The 12,101-nt window shown below is 47.6% G+C and overlaps 1 protein-coding gene across 1 annotated transcript in view; it reads left to right on the top strand.

Annotated features, from left to right (window-relative positions):
• Positions 1 to 12,101, top strand: part of LOC133468104 (disheveled-associated activator of morphogenesis 1-like) — a 46,124-nt gene that overhangs the window by 2,570 nt on the left and 31,453 nt on the right. Inside the window, exon 2 of the mRNA XM_061753570.1 lies at positions 492 to 633. The gene's annotated coding sequence lies outside the window, so the exon portion shown is untranslated. The remainder of the gene's footprint in view (positions 1 to 491; positions 634 to 12,101) is intronic.

Below are 12,101 nucleotides of genomic sequence, written 5' to 3'. Positions count from 1 at the left end.
AAATATACACATCAGCTACCTTTTCAATTAAAAAAGTAATTTAAAAAAATACCCTTTTGAAATATAAATACAGAATGAAATGTATACTATTAAAAATACTGTAGGTGAATATTACAAAATAAACATGACAAAAGGATAAGAAAATCAATGTGAAGGGATCTCTCGTCTAATTATTTTACGGTTATTCTTACAATTATTAATAGTTTATTTCTTGTATCTGTATTTTGTTTTATGTTCGATCGTGCTCTCTAAAGTTGCGTTAAAACAAAATTCTATATAGTAGTCGTATAGTATATATCGTTTTAGGTATTTAGGTAATGTAGATTTCCCCCAAAAGAAAACCGGTAGCAACCCGCCACTGTAAAGAGCGACGAAGATGTCGAGGAATGAAGGAATGTGGGAATGTGGCCTTTGGAATTCCACGTGACCGCCGAGTGAACTGTTTACTTTCTGCTTCCTCATGATCGGCGCATGCGCATCTGCGATCGGAGGACCTGGATGACGTCACGGCGGAACGAGCGGGCGGGCGGCCGCTGCAACGCTTGGGAACGAACACCTCGCCGCCTGCTCGAGTCTGCTTCACTTGTTCGACCCACCGGTGAGCTCGCGGGCGACAATGTTCAGCGGGACGAGGTAAGAAAAGCGCTTTTTCTTTCCTTTTCTGTGGGGGAACTGGAAACCAGGCGGGGGCGTCAGTGGCCGCTCCCGGGCGGCTTTCGCTCGCTCCGTGGCCGGCGGTCAGTCGCTCCCGGCCGGCTCGCCTTCTCTCGTCTGCTGACTGCCTCGCCTAGCTGCGAGCTTCTCGAACCAAAGCTCTTTCTTTTGTTTGTGTGTGTGTGTGTGTGTGTGTGTGGTCGAAGCAAATGTTTCAAATGTATCTTTGCTGGATCTTCAATGGGTGGAATGCTTCTTCCAAAAGTGGTGTCACCGTCTACTTCCTGGCAGCAAGGGTCCAGATGTAACTTGCTATATAGCGTTGAAGATGCAACTGCAGTATTTGGATGTTCTTCATCTGCATGTAAATGCTTCAGCTGCTATGCGGGTTCCAATTCAATATTATTTATGCACCTGTTGTTATAGCAAACATCGTTTTCTAATGGCCTCCACAGCACTGGGAATGTCCCCAAAAGTGTTCAAGTTTGGAGTTGAACAAAATTTGGAGACTTGCTCGCGTTAATTAATACAAAGTAGTAGCTATTTGATCTTGAAGGATTATTTGAACATTTTCTACCGCTTCTCCGGGGTCGGGTGGCGGGGGCAGCAGCTTAAGCCTCTCCCCGGCCACTTCGTCCAGCTCGATCCCGAGGCGTTCCCGGGCCGGCCGGGAGACGTGCCCGGAACACCTCACCGGGAAGGCGTCCGGGTGCATCCTAAGCAGACGCCCGAGCCGCCTCGTCCGGCTCCGCTCGATGCGGAGGAGCAGCGGCTCGACTCTGAGCCCCTCCCGGATGACCGAGCTTCTCGCCCGTCCTTTAAGGGAGAGCACGGACACCGCGTGGAGGAAACTCATTTGGGCCGCTTGCATCTGCGATCTTGTTCTTTGTGTCCCGTGACCATCGGTGAGGGGAGGAACATTCAACACCCGTATGCCAGCTCACATGTTTTTCCAATATCGTGCAGCCCTATTTGGAACATTTATTGTAATTAAGTCACAACAATATCTTTTTCTTAATCCGTTTTAAAACAGAGTAGCGACAGTTGGGCCTTTTCTCAAAAGTTTATTAAAACAAAGTAGCAACAGTCTTATATTTCCTTGAACCTTTATGAAAAAAAGAAAAGAACAACAATCGGATCCTTTCTTGAACATTTATTAAAACAATTGAACAGCAGCGGGACCTCTCCTTGAGCATTGATCAGTTCCTGAAGGTTTATTAAAACAAAGTTGCAACACGGAAAAGGCTTCCAGTGCGACACAACGTGGCTGGGGAAAGCGCCTTAAACATTCTCCAACCTTGTCCACATGGTGAAAATACAGAGAGGTCATAAAAAGATAATGACGAGGCAGCACTGGAACATAAAATACAATAAAAGTCCGGATCAGCAATTTTTCACGAACGTTTTCGTTTTGTACCGGTTAGCTTGTCAGCTCTCATAAACGGACAACGCGGGTTAATGGACTGAGAGCGTTCCAATTACGAAGAGCTCAGGGGGGGACCGAGGGGGGTGCTGCTCGTCCTTCATCAAGGCAGCATGCGGGGGGGGGGGGGGGGATCTTTCGGCAGCGGATGTCATTGAGCGGCGTTGGTGCGGCTGAGCCCCACCTCGCCGCCGTCGCCTTATGTCAGCACGCTGGCGGGATGCGCTGCTGCGGGGAGGAAAAGTACTCAAGTAGAGTCTGGTAAATGTACGAGTACTGAGTAAAGAAAGTACAGACTTTGACTTTGGCACCTGGGCCTTACCCGAGCTCCACCTCTCCTCTCTAAAAAACGCAAAATACCAGTACTGGAAGCAGTGCAGCCGAGAGAAACACCATGAAATAACACATTTACTTAAGTACGGAAACAAAGTATTGGCACTTTGTTACTTCCCACCACTGACCGCCACCCGAGTCATGTGACCTCCTCTAACGACAACTCCGTGTCGGTGCGTCTGTTTTGCTCTTGTCACGTCCGCCCCTCGCTGCCTGATGGATGCCGAAATCCTTCCGCGGCAACAATCGGCCCGTTTTCGCCTTTGTGCTTCGTTTGGGCCGGACAATGGCTTCATTTAGCATCCCTCCTCCGTCCAGGCGGGGTCTGTCACCATGGTGTACTCCCCCACCCCCTATCACCCCCCCCCCCCCCCCCCAAACCTCTACCATCACACGATGCCACACCCTGCCCCCAATCCGGCCCCCCGGCTTTGCACTTGTCCCCGTTGTTGGAACAGCTGGCCCTTTGGCGAGCAGCGTTGGTCACGCCCCAGACGCAAGTTCACATTCTGCGCATTGTTGCCAAGCCGAAGAGCTCATTGTCGCAATTATTCACGTGCAAACGTGCTCCACTTCATTAGAAGTGGAGCTAAAGGCTGAACTCGGACCCTAAACTCGGAACATTGCTGGACACGATTCATTGCTGATTAATGAAGCAGAAAGTCTCCTAATGTGATTTTGTAGTGGAAACTGAAACCAAAGATTATTTTCCAAAAAGCTCTGAGTGAAAATGTTGACTGCTACGTTAATGTTTTTGTGGCATATATTTCCTGCAACCTTTCCGCATTTCCTTGTTGTCGTGCATTTGAGTTTGTTTGTGCACTTTAACAAAAACGAGTGCTACGCGAAGTTATCTTCTCACACTAGCCGCTAACTAGCTAGTGTTCGTGCGACTTTTGCGGCATATCTATCCGACTCGTCTCGGTTTCTGAATCTTTGTGTATTTCCGTCACTGAGTGATTTTAGTGCTATGTTAGCGTAGTGTGCTAGCCACTGGCTCGTTTTAGTGGCTTATTTTTCCCACATTGTTTGTCTCTGTTTCCGAATTGCCGTGCACCTGTTTGTGCTGTTTGACAAGAAGGATTCCCGAGTGAAGGTGTGGACTGCTTCGTTAGCTTCAAGCGCCAGCTACAAGCAATGTTTTGTGACATATAGTTTTGGAAAAGTTTCCCTCGTTTCCAAACTGTCATGCTTTCGAGTCCATCTGTTTTTACTGTTAGACAATAAGGAGTAAAGTTGTAGACTGCTTCTCGTGGTGCGCGCTAAATGCGGTATAAATTTGGCCTACGATATATAGTTGGACTCTGCCGACCGATTGCAATAACGCTTGTTAATGATGTCACCGCATCGGCGTGATAATGGCTTCAAGCACGTCCGACCACGAAGCTGGAGGAGATGCCGGCCGTACGTGCGTCTGCGTCCGACAGTCGACCATCTTCCCGGCTTTCCCAGCGCTAAGCACAAAGCTAACTTGCTTCGCACCAACTAGGAGCTGCGGCAAGATAGCAGTTGCGGCTAAACAAGTACTGTACAAGTAAATTGGTCACGAATGAATTCGACTCGTAAGTCTAGTAACCCCTGTAGTGAGTATACTACTTTTACATGACATTCATTTCAAACTCGCTGGCTTCTTGTGCTATTGTATTTTTTCTCGAGTACCCTCGGAAAGCCGCCCACTGATTATGCCACCCCCAAAGACCACAAGGCCTCTTGACCCTCCTCGTTGTCTCGGGTTCAAAGGGCAGCGCACTCTGGTCGGAGATTGCGGCCCACTGTCGCGCGGTGTGCGCATCCCTAGCGAACAGGCGTTCGCGGAGTGTCCTCCTTCCTTCCTTGCTTAAAATTTTGGAGTCGTTAAAAAGTGCTGTCATTTCAAAAATTAACCACCATCGACTGTTGTACTGAGCATCAAAGGCAGAGACGTTTGTACCATCGTCGTGCGGTATAGGCTTTTCCCAAAACCTTTCCCCAGAATTGTTGTGTTTTTGAGTCATTGAGCAAAGACGAAGACTGCTACGTTAGTTACTCGAGCTAGCCGTGAGCAAGTGTTTGTTCGGCTTTTTGTGGCATAGTTTTCCGCTAAACATTTTCCTGGTTTTCGAATTGTCCTTCATTTGAGTCATTGAGTGACCATACAGACTGCTATGTTAGCTACTCACGCTAGCCGCTAGCTAGTTTTTGTGGCATGTTTTCCCCCAGTTTCAGAATGGTCATGCATTTGAACCACCGAGTGACGATATCAACTGCTCCCTTTTTTGCTACCTGCCTTTGTGGCATCGTTTTCCTGAAAACGTTTTTGTGAGTGCTTCGCATAGTGTTCGCCAAAACTTTTTCTTCAATTTCCGAATTGTTCTTCATTTGAGACACTGCGTGAAGATATAGACTTGTATGTTAGTTTATCATGCTAGCCGCTAGTTAGTTTTTGTGGCATGTTTTCTCCTGTTTCCGAATTGCTGCTCTTTTGAGTCATTGAACTGAAGACTTTTACGTTTACTTTTTTTTACTTTTTCTGCGACATATTTCTCACTGAAACGTTTTCTCCATTTCTGAATAGGCATGCTTTCAGTATTGTTTCACTTACTGTAGAAGAAGGGTTTGGTAACGGAAAAATGCAATATCTCAACATTATTGTTTATTATGATGACAATTTGGAATTTGGGTACAGATTTGAGCAAAAGTCACGGAAATTGACGAGCATGATTTGCTTTCGCGGGCCACATAAAATGGCCCCCGGGCCTTGATTTTGACATCTATGATGAAGTCCTAGTTAGTTAGCTTCTTGTGTTAGCAGCTAGCTAGTTTTTATGTGACTTTTGTAGCATAGTTTTTGATTTTCGAGACGTTCAAATGCTTCCCCTGGAGTTCTTTATAGGTGATCTAGCTGTGATTGATGAAAATTGGAGATATCGAGATTGTGTTCAACAAAGCGTGACCTCGTAGCTTGAGAAAACCATCCTTCTCATCTGCAGTCCTCACAGCTCAGCAAGAAATACATTTTGGGCCGATCTGAACTTGCTCCGCACTATTTATTTATTTTTTCTCTCCTTGCGCTCCCAAAAACTTTATGGAGTAAGACTGTGCTTGTTCTGTTGTCCTGTAATATAAAAGTGACTGCTCGGGAGACAAGATGATCACGCTGCGGTTTGAACAAAGGGAGCATGTGAGCCCTGCCCGTGTGTGTGCGTGTGTGTAAATGTGTGTTTGAGCCTTGGAGGATGGGAGGAGGTTTTTACGGGCCAAGTGGGATTCATGTTTCAACCCTCGCATGCCTTTTTCCCTGCTGTCGGTCACGCCATTCACGCAAATTATTCGCTCCTGGCACACCTGAAATTAGAAAAGTTCTGCGCATCTGCGACTCCCCCGTTGTATTCCACATTGGTCGCACGCCAGCCGCTCATCTGAAAGCAAATGTCGGGTTCAGGCCGCTACACGTACGGTAATAACAGGCCGGGCCGCGCGCTGATGTGTGTGCTCAACGTGTCTCCAAATCCCCCAAAAAATCCGAGCCTGTTCTCACAAGAAGCGTGACGCCCCAAAATGCACGCTTGATAGTAGCGAATGGTTGGGCTTTCCGAAGAGGTTTTACTTTATCACGTGCTAACCAATTTCAAATTGTGGCCAAAAAATGAGTGCTTACCTTCAATAAGGCATCGATCTAAGCCAAGCTATTCTTGTGAGGTTACGTTGAAACTTCATTTTCTCATAGAATGGCGAGGGGCGGTTATTTACTCAACTGCAGGGAGCACCTGGCATTTCTTGGGGCGGGGGGGTTGAATAATATATTTATTTTTGCCTTAAAGGCATTTCAATTCATTTCAGCCACCTAACGGGACCAATTGCGGCGTGGCGAAGACATCCCGTTGCATTTGGTTTCTTTCAAGGAACCTGACGGGATGCCAAGCGCCGTCTCGGCCCGTCGCGAAAGCCGAGCGCGCGTAGCAGGACTGGAAAGCGGCAGGCGGATATCAGATGCAGCTGCAGACCGCGCCAGAAAGAAGAGCGGCCGGCGTGCTTCGCCCCGCTCGCGACATGCCGCCACCCCGCCCCGCGGAAAGCCCTCTCAAGTTCCGACAAGTTTTCTCCGAGCGGGGAATTTTGTTTAGGCTACATGGCCTTACTTTTGGTGGCTGGTTTGGAGCCAAGCATTCGGGCCGTGCAGCCTCTCAATTAGTGCTAATCCTCTGTGTCATATAAGGACATGCAGTGAACCCCCATTTTATCGCGGGGGGGATACGGACCAGACCCACGCGCAAACGGGGAAAATCTGCGATATAGCGAGACCATGTTAGAAAAAGAACAATAATAATAATTCTCGGTTTACCGCTCCTACACACGTGAAACACACATTTAAACTACACTTTGTAAAGTATTCCTTTGTGCCAATTGTCACTCTCTCAAGTAATGGACGACTGTCAGCGAACATCACTTCGAAGGAACAAAAAGAAGACTCCCTCGCTCGCAGTTCTCCAAATGCTGCGGAGTCTTCTGTAAGACTGACCCAGAAAACAAGACAGAACGGAACATTGTTTATTTCAACTCCAAAATCTTCAATCAAACCACAAAGTAACAAAATTCTGCTAGCTTAATGCTAACATGTGCTGCAGAACGCCATAGAATAGCTAACGGAAATGAGCATTGATGTTACGGTAAAGTTTAGTGTAAAATTGACACAGAAAATTCAACCGATTATTTAAACACCAATATGTTCGCCGAAACTTTGGTTATCATTCAACCAAAGTTTGCTAGCTTAATGCAAAGAAAAGTATGATGCAGAACGTCATAGAAGGGCTCCCGGCAATGACCATCGCTGTTGCGGTCATTTCAAGTCTTCATCGTCTTTTTTCCCGCCGCCTTCCTCTACTGTACTGCACAGAAACCCATAAAACATTTTCTCTATGACAGACCATGAAATATAAACTGCGATATTGACAGTGAATGCGTTACTCATTCATTCATCCTTGTCTTTGTCTGTTGTCCTCCACATTGGTGACTGCCTTCAACTGTGATAATGTCATTTCCTTTAACCGGGTCGTCGTCATTGGAGCTGCTCATGTCCATCGCACGTTCCAATTGAATTTGTTGAAACGTTTCAAGTCAGTCATTTGAATATATATATATATATATATATATACGATAAAAAAGCACCAAGCGCTATTACGGTAGGCTAACAAACATTTGGCCAATCCTGTGTGTACCAACAAACGAAAGTACTTCGGCAAAACAGATGATAGCACTTCCTTCCGGATCGGGTAAATAGCGGAATGGGACTAAAACAAATGGCCGCCCTCAACAGCCGTGCCGCCCTGTGCCATCGCACGCTTCGCACATGCCAATTAGCGCCACCATTAAACAGAAACACAACAAAATAGACAAAACACACTTGCTGAATCATATTTTCTGATATGACGTCATGGACGATGAGGGTTTTCATTCCAAGTTTAGTTTGGCCATTGAGCCATTTTGGCAGAACTCCACTTTTATTTTTATGGGGGGGGGGGGGGGGGGGGCCGGCGTCCCACTAAAGATTTAGTTGCAAATGTAGTTTTAGCACGCAGCTACCTCAGGTTGAATTAGCGTTTTTCTGCGTGCGCCGCCGCAGGGCACGGAGACAGCCAAGTCGATCCAGTTTACTCGTTAACATGGCCAAACATCGCGGACACCTTTCACCCGCCGCTCAGGTCGAGCTTACGACATCGCGAGATAAGCGGCTCAGCCGTGCGGCGACGCGGCCGCGTCGTGCTCACCGGCTGCCGCTCCGCCCCGGAGACGTTGCCTGGACGCCAGGCAGACTTTCAGCCTTCGATTGAACGGCCTTTTGCGAACGGGCGTAATCATTGTTCATCGTGTTCCTCCGCCGACGGTTTCGGTCGACCGTGGAAGACAAAAACCTCAAGCGCACGCTGGCCTCGGCGCCGCGCTTGGCCTACATCTGGAGGGATCAACAAGTTAAGCCTCGGCCTTGCAACCTGGCGACTCTGTCAATCTGTTACCAGGCACGTTCGCCGCTCAGCGTGTCGTCACAGTTCGCGGGGGCGTCTGGAAAGACTTTCTACCACGTTTCCGCAAGAGCGTGCCTGTGGGGAATTTTTGCCCTTTCATCCAGAAAACAAACAAACAAACAAATGAAAAAAAACAAAAAAGTTCATCAAGGGCCTTGCTTGCAATCTGGAGCCCCTTTGACACAGCCTGTAAAAGCTCCAAATGTTCCACATTTTGGACATATCGCTCATTCTGTCCAAACAAGCTCGACCTGGCAATTTTCCTCCTCGAGAGGCACAGCGAGGATACGAGGTTAATATGTGCCGTCACATGATCTGCTCCCGTTGAAAGAAATGGAAATGCTGTTCCTTCCGGTGTGCCCGCCTTGGCCACCTGGGGGCAGTATAAGACAAACGTCATTCATTGAGACCTTACGACTCCTCTCCCCGCTCATCAGTACGGCACTAATATTAGTCGTTCTATGCAGAGGATAAAGATTGTATGACCGTGAGTACTGTTGTATTGTGTGTCTGCGCAGGCAATGTTGCAAAGGTGTTGGCACACTTAAGCCACGCGAGTGTTGTGTTGTTGCTGTCAGCCATTTTCTGAAGAAAGCCACAAACACGATAGAATTCAACGCCATCAAAAGTCTTCAATAAAGCTCAAAATGATGTGAAATGTTCATTCATCCACTTCATTAGTCACATTTCTTTCACACTGTTTTTGTATGTAAAAGTATACTATTCTCTATTCAATGTATTTTTTTGTTTGACATTTTTGCACGTCTGGAACGGACGGATGACTTGGATTTACATGAATTCCTGCATTGGATTTCGTCAAGTTTTCATCCGACTTTGTGGATGAATCACGAAAAGCGAGGTTCCATTGTACTGTCGATTGAGATCCGTAACAGATTTCAGTTCAAGTTTCCTCACTTGAACTGCCCGCTTGTGTTGAAAGCAATTGCTGCTGTCAGACAAGTATAAATATTATCGGATTGTGAGATACTGGGCGAAAGGCCACAAGTGTCCTTTGCTGTTTTGTGTATAAAAGGCAAAGGCCGGGGGGGGGGGGGGCATAAATGCTCTGCAACTGTTCAACATCTCAGCTGTGCCAATTTTGCAGGATTTGTGTGTCAACGAGTCTTCTGTTGTAGTTGGAGTTTCCCCCGTCCAGGACGGCAAAAGATTTACGACAACAGCGTAAATCTGTCTGCGTTGTTGACACAAAATGGCTTTTAAATTGCTCGCCAAAGTTGATTTCTTCCTTCAGGATCATAGTCAAGAAACCTTTGAAACGAAGTGGTGTTCCCGACTCTTCGTCATATGATTTACGTCGATGCGTTCGTCCGTCGACCTTGTGATGATACGGCACACCCCGAATCCAAACTCCCAAACTTGTGGTTTTGCCGAACATAGCTCCCTTTTCACGATCGCTCATATTGTGGGACGTCGAAAGTGGTGACGTACTGTTGCAGGGGGGTAATTACGAGCCCACCGAAGGGCGGGTGGAAACCCATCGGACCCTTTAGGCGTTTCATTTGTGACGGTTGGGGTCTCCTGCAAGGGAGGGGCCGCGTTGGTGGGATTTATGAGCCCGGGCCCGCCCTGAATGAAGCCTGCTGACTTCCACCACATGACAGGAGTCAAAATATAGCGTTAGCCCCCTTCACGCATTCCTCAACTGTCAGTCACCGCCGGGCTGACAGTTGTTTCCAGCGTGCGGCAGCGCCGGCGGAGTTTGTCCGGAGAAACCAACGAGTCGAGATGTTCCGGAGCGGATTGTAATCCGCGCGGTTCTGACAGGCCTCGCGTGCCGCACCGCTACCAAGCAACGTCGACAAAAGTCCATTTTTATTTCTTTTATTTGACATGTCGGCGGAGCAAATGCGGTCAACGGGCTTGTCATCACAGCGCACCGTTTTCAGGGTCACCTCCGGTCTGCTTCCTGGTTTGTCCCGCTGGCACCCGCCACCTTGTTTTGTCAACACGCGACGTGTTCGGCAACAGAAACACGAAACAAAACCTTATGATAGGGGAAACTTAGTTTTCTGTTTCTGTCTGCGTGGTGGAGTCAGTCTACTGAACGCATCAACGAGTCTGAACACACTGGAACGACGCGGCCGACGCTTCCTGTTGTATCAACGGGCGCCGCGCCACAATTCCCAGCTTATTCTTCATCTGCCGGTCTGTCCGGAGCGTACAGACGTCCTCCGTGGGAACCGGACCTGTCGGTTATTCCAGCTGCAGGACATTCGTTTCACAGGCTGCCCGCCGCTGTGCAGCTTTGCAGTGTTAGCCGCGCACGGCTGCACCAGCACCGCCTGCAGCAAATTACACGACATCGCACGCAGGCAAGTGCGACACGTAGCGACACGGCATCTCGCAATCGGGTTTGATCCGATCCGACGATTGTTTCGACCCGACGAGCGGCAAGGGCGTGAGCGTCAAGCGTTGACCTTCACGTCCCGGTGTTGCCGAACGCCCTTACGCACAGGTGGTACCCCGCCTCTGTCGCCACCTCCAAAAGCATACAATTGCCGCAGCAGCGTTGCCTATCCCGTCTGGCCTGTGCTACAGGACTAATGCAATCTCCAGAGGTGAAAATTGTTGTCAAGGATAGACACAGCCGTGGTGCACTTTCAATCGCTTTATTGAACCAACGGTAACAAAATAAACTCAAATAATAATAAAATCCATTTTTATCCAATTGCTCAAATAATCGCTAGAATGATCGATTAAAAACAAAAGCGGACTTGGTGATGGGACCTTGACCGCTTTCAAAACACCGAGGGCCCATTTTGTCCAAAATCACTACTTGTCAGGGAATCCAAAAAACGCCATCTTGCTTGAGCGAGCGATCCCCGCATCATTCAAGTTGGTATCTAATACCTTTATAGTGCGCATCAACACAACAGCACCCCAAAATTGTGTTTAATGGCTAATTTATTACGTGACCACGAAAAGACTTAAATACTCCGCAAACGCATCATCTTCCCAAACTCTTTCTCAAAGGTCTTCGAGCCACGACTGATGCAATGAATAAAACGATGAGCTGACCAAGCAGTTTGATAGTTGGAAATGACCACACGCTTACTTTCGTGGCTGACCACTTCCTTCTGCACCAAGCAATACAGTGATTCATTTTTAACAAAACAAGCCTACTCAAATGTATCTAACCTAAAAAGCATCCAGTCTTTTAATCTTGAGGAGACATAACGCCGCACGGCTCCTACGCACTGAGGGGAAGAGGGCGGAGTTTGATGACGCTTCTCAGACAGTTGAGCGTTCAAGAGCTATTTTCAACTTTTAAAGTAATCAGTAGCATCAAATAACAGACGGCACGGGTACAGACCAATAGGATTGATTTGTAAAATATATATATACACACACACACACACACGTGCTGCTAAATGTGCCAAAGTCTTCACAGCCTCTTTTAATGCAGAATATGATGGTCAGTCTTATCCAGCAAACAATAATAATATTTGTTTTTTGTGCCTTCGTGTGCTTTATTCCAGTTGGGTTCATGATGTTAGTAACGTTGGGGCCAACGTCGGAATGGAACGTTGTCATATTGACTGTTTGTCCTTCAAACATTTGCCCTTCACTGCCCGGTTGGTTGTTTATTATCAACATGATTTGTATTCAATGCGCAGCTGCGCTTCCACTCGTTTACGACGCACACGTTTCACACCTCGCTTTTGTGTTTC

The sequence above is a fragment of the Phyllopteryx taeniolatus genome, chromosome 18, assembly GCF_024500385.1.
Source record: "Phyllopteryx taeniolatus isolate TA_2022b chromosome 18, UOR_Ptae_1.2, whole genome shotgun sequence".
NCBI lineage: Eukaryota > Metazoa > Chordata > Actinopteri > Syngnathiformes > Syngnathidae > Phyllopteryx > Phyllopteryx taeniolatus.
This window is presented reverse-complemented; position numbering and strand designations above follow the sequence as displayed.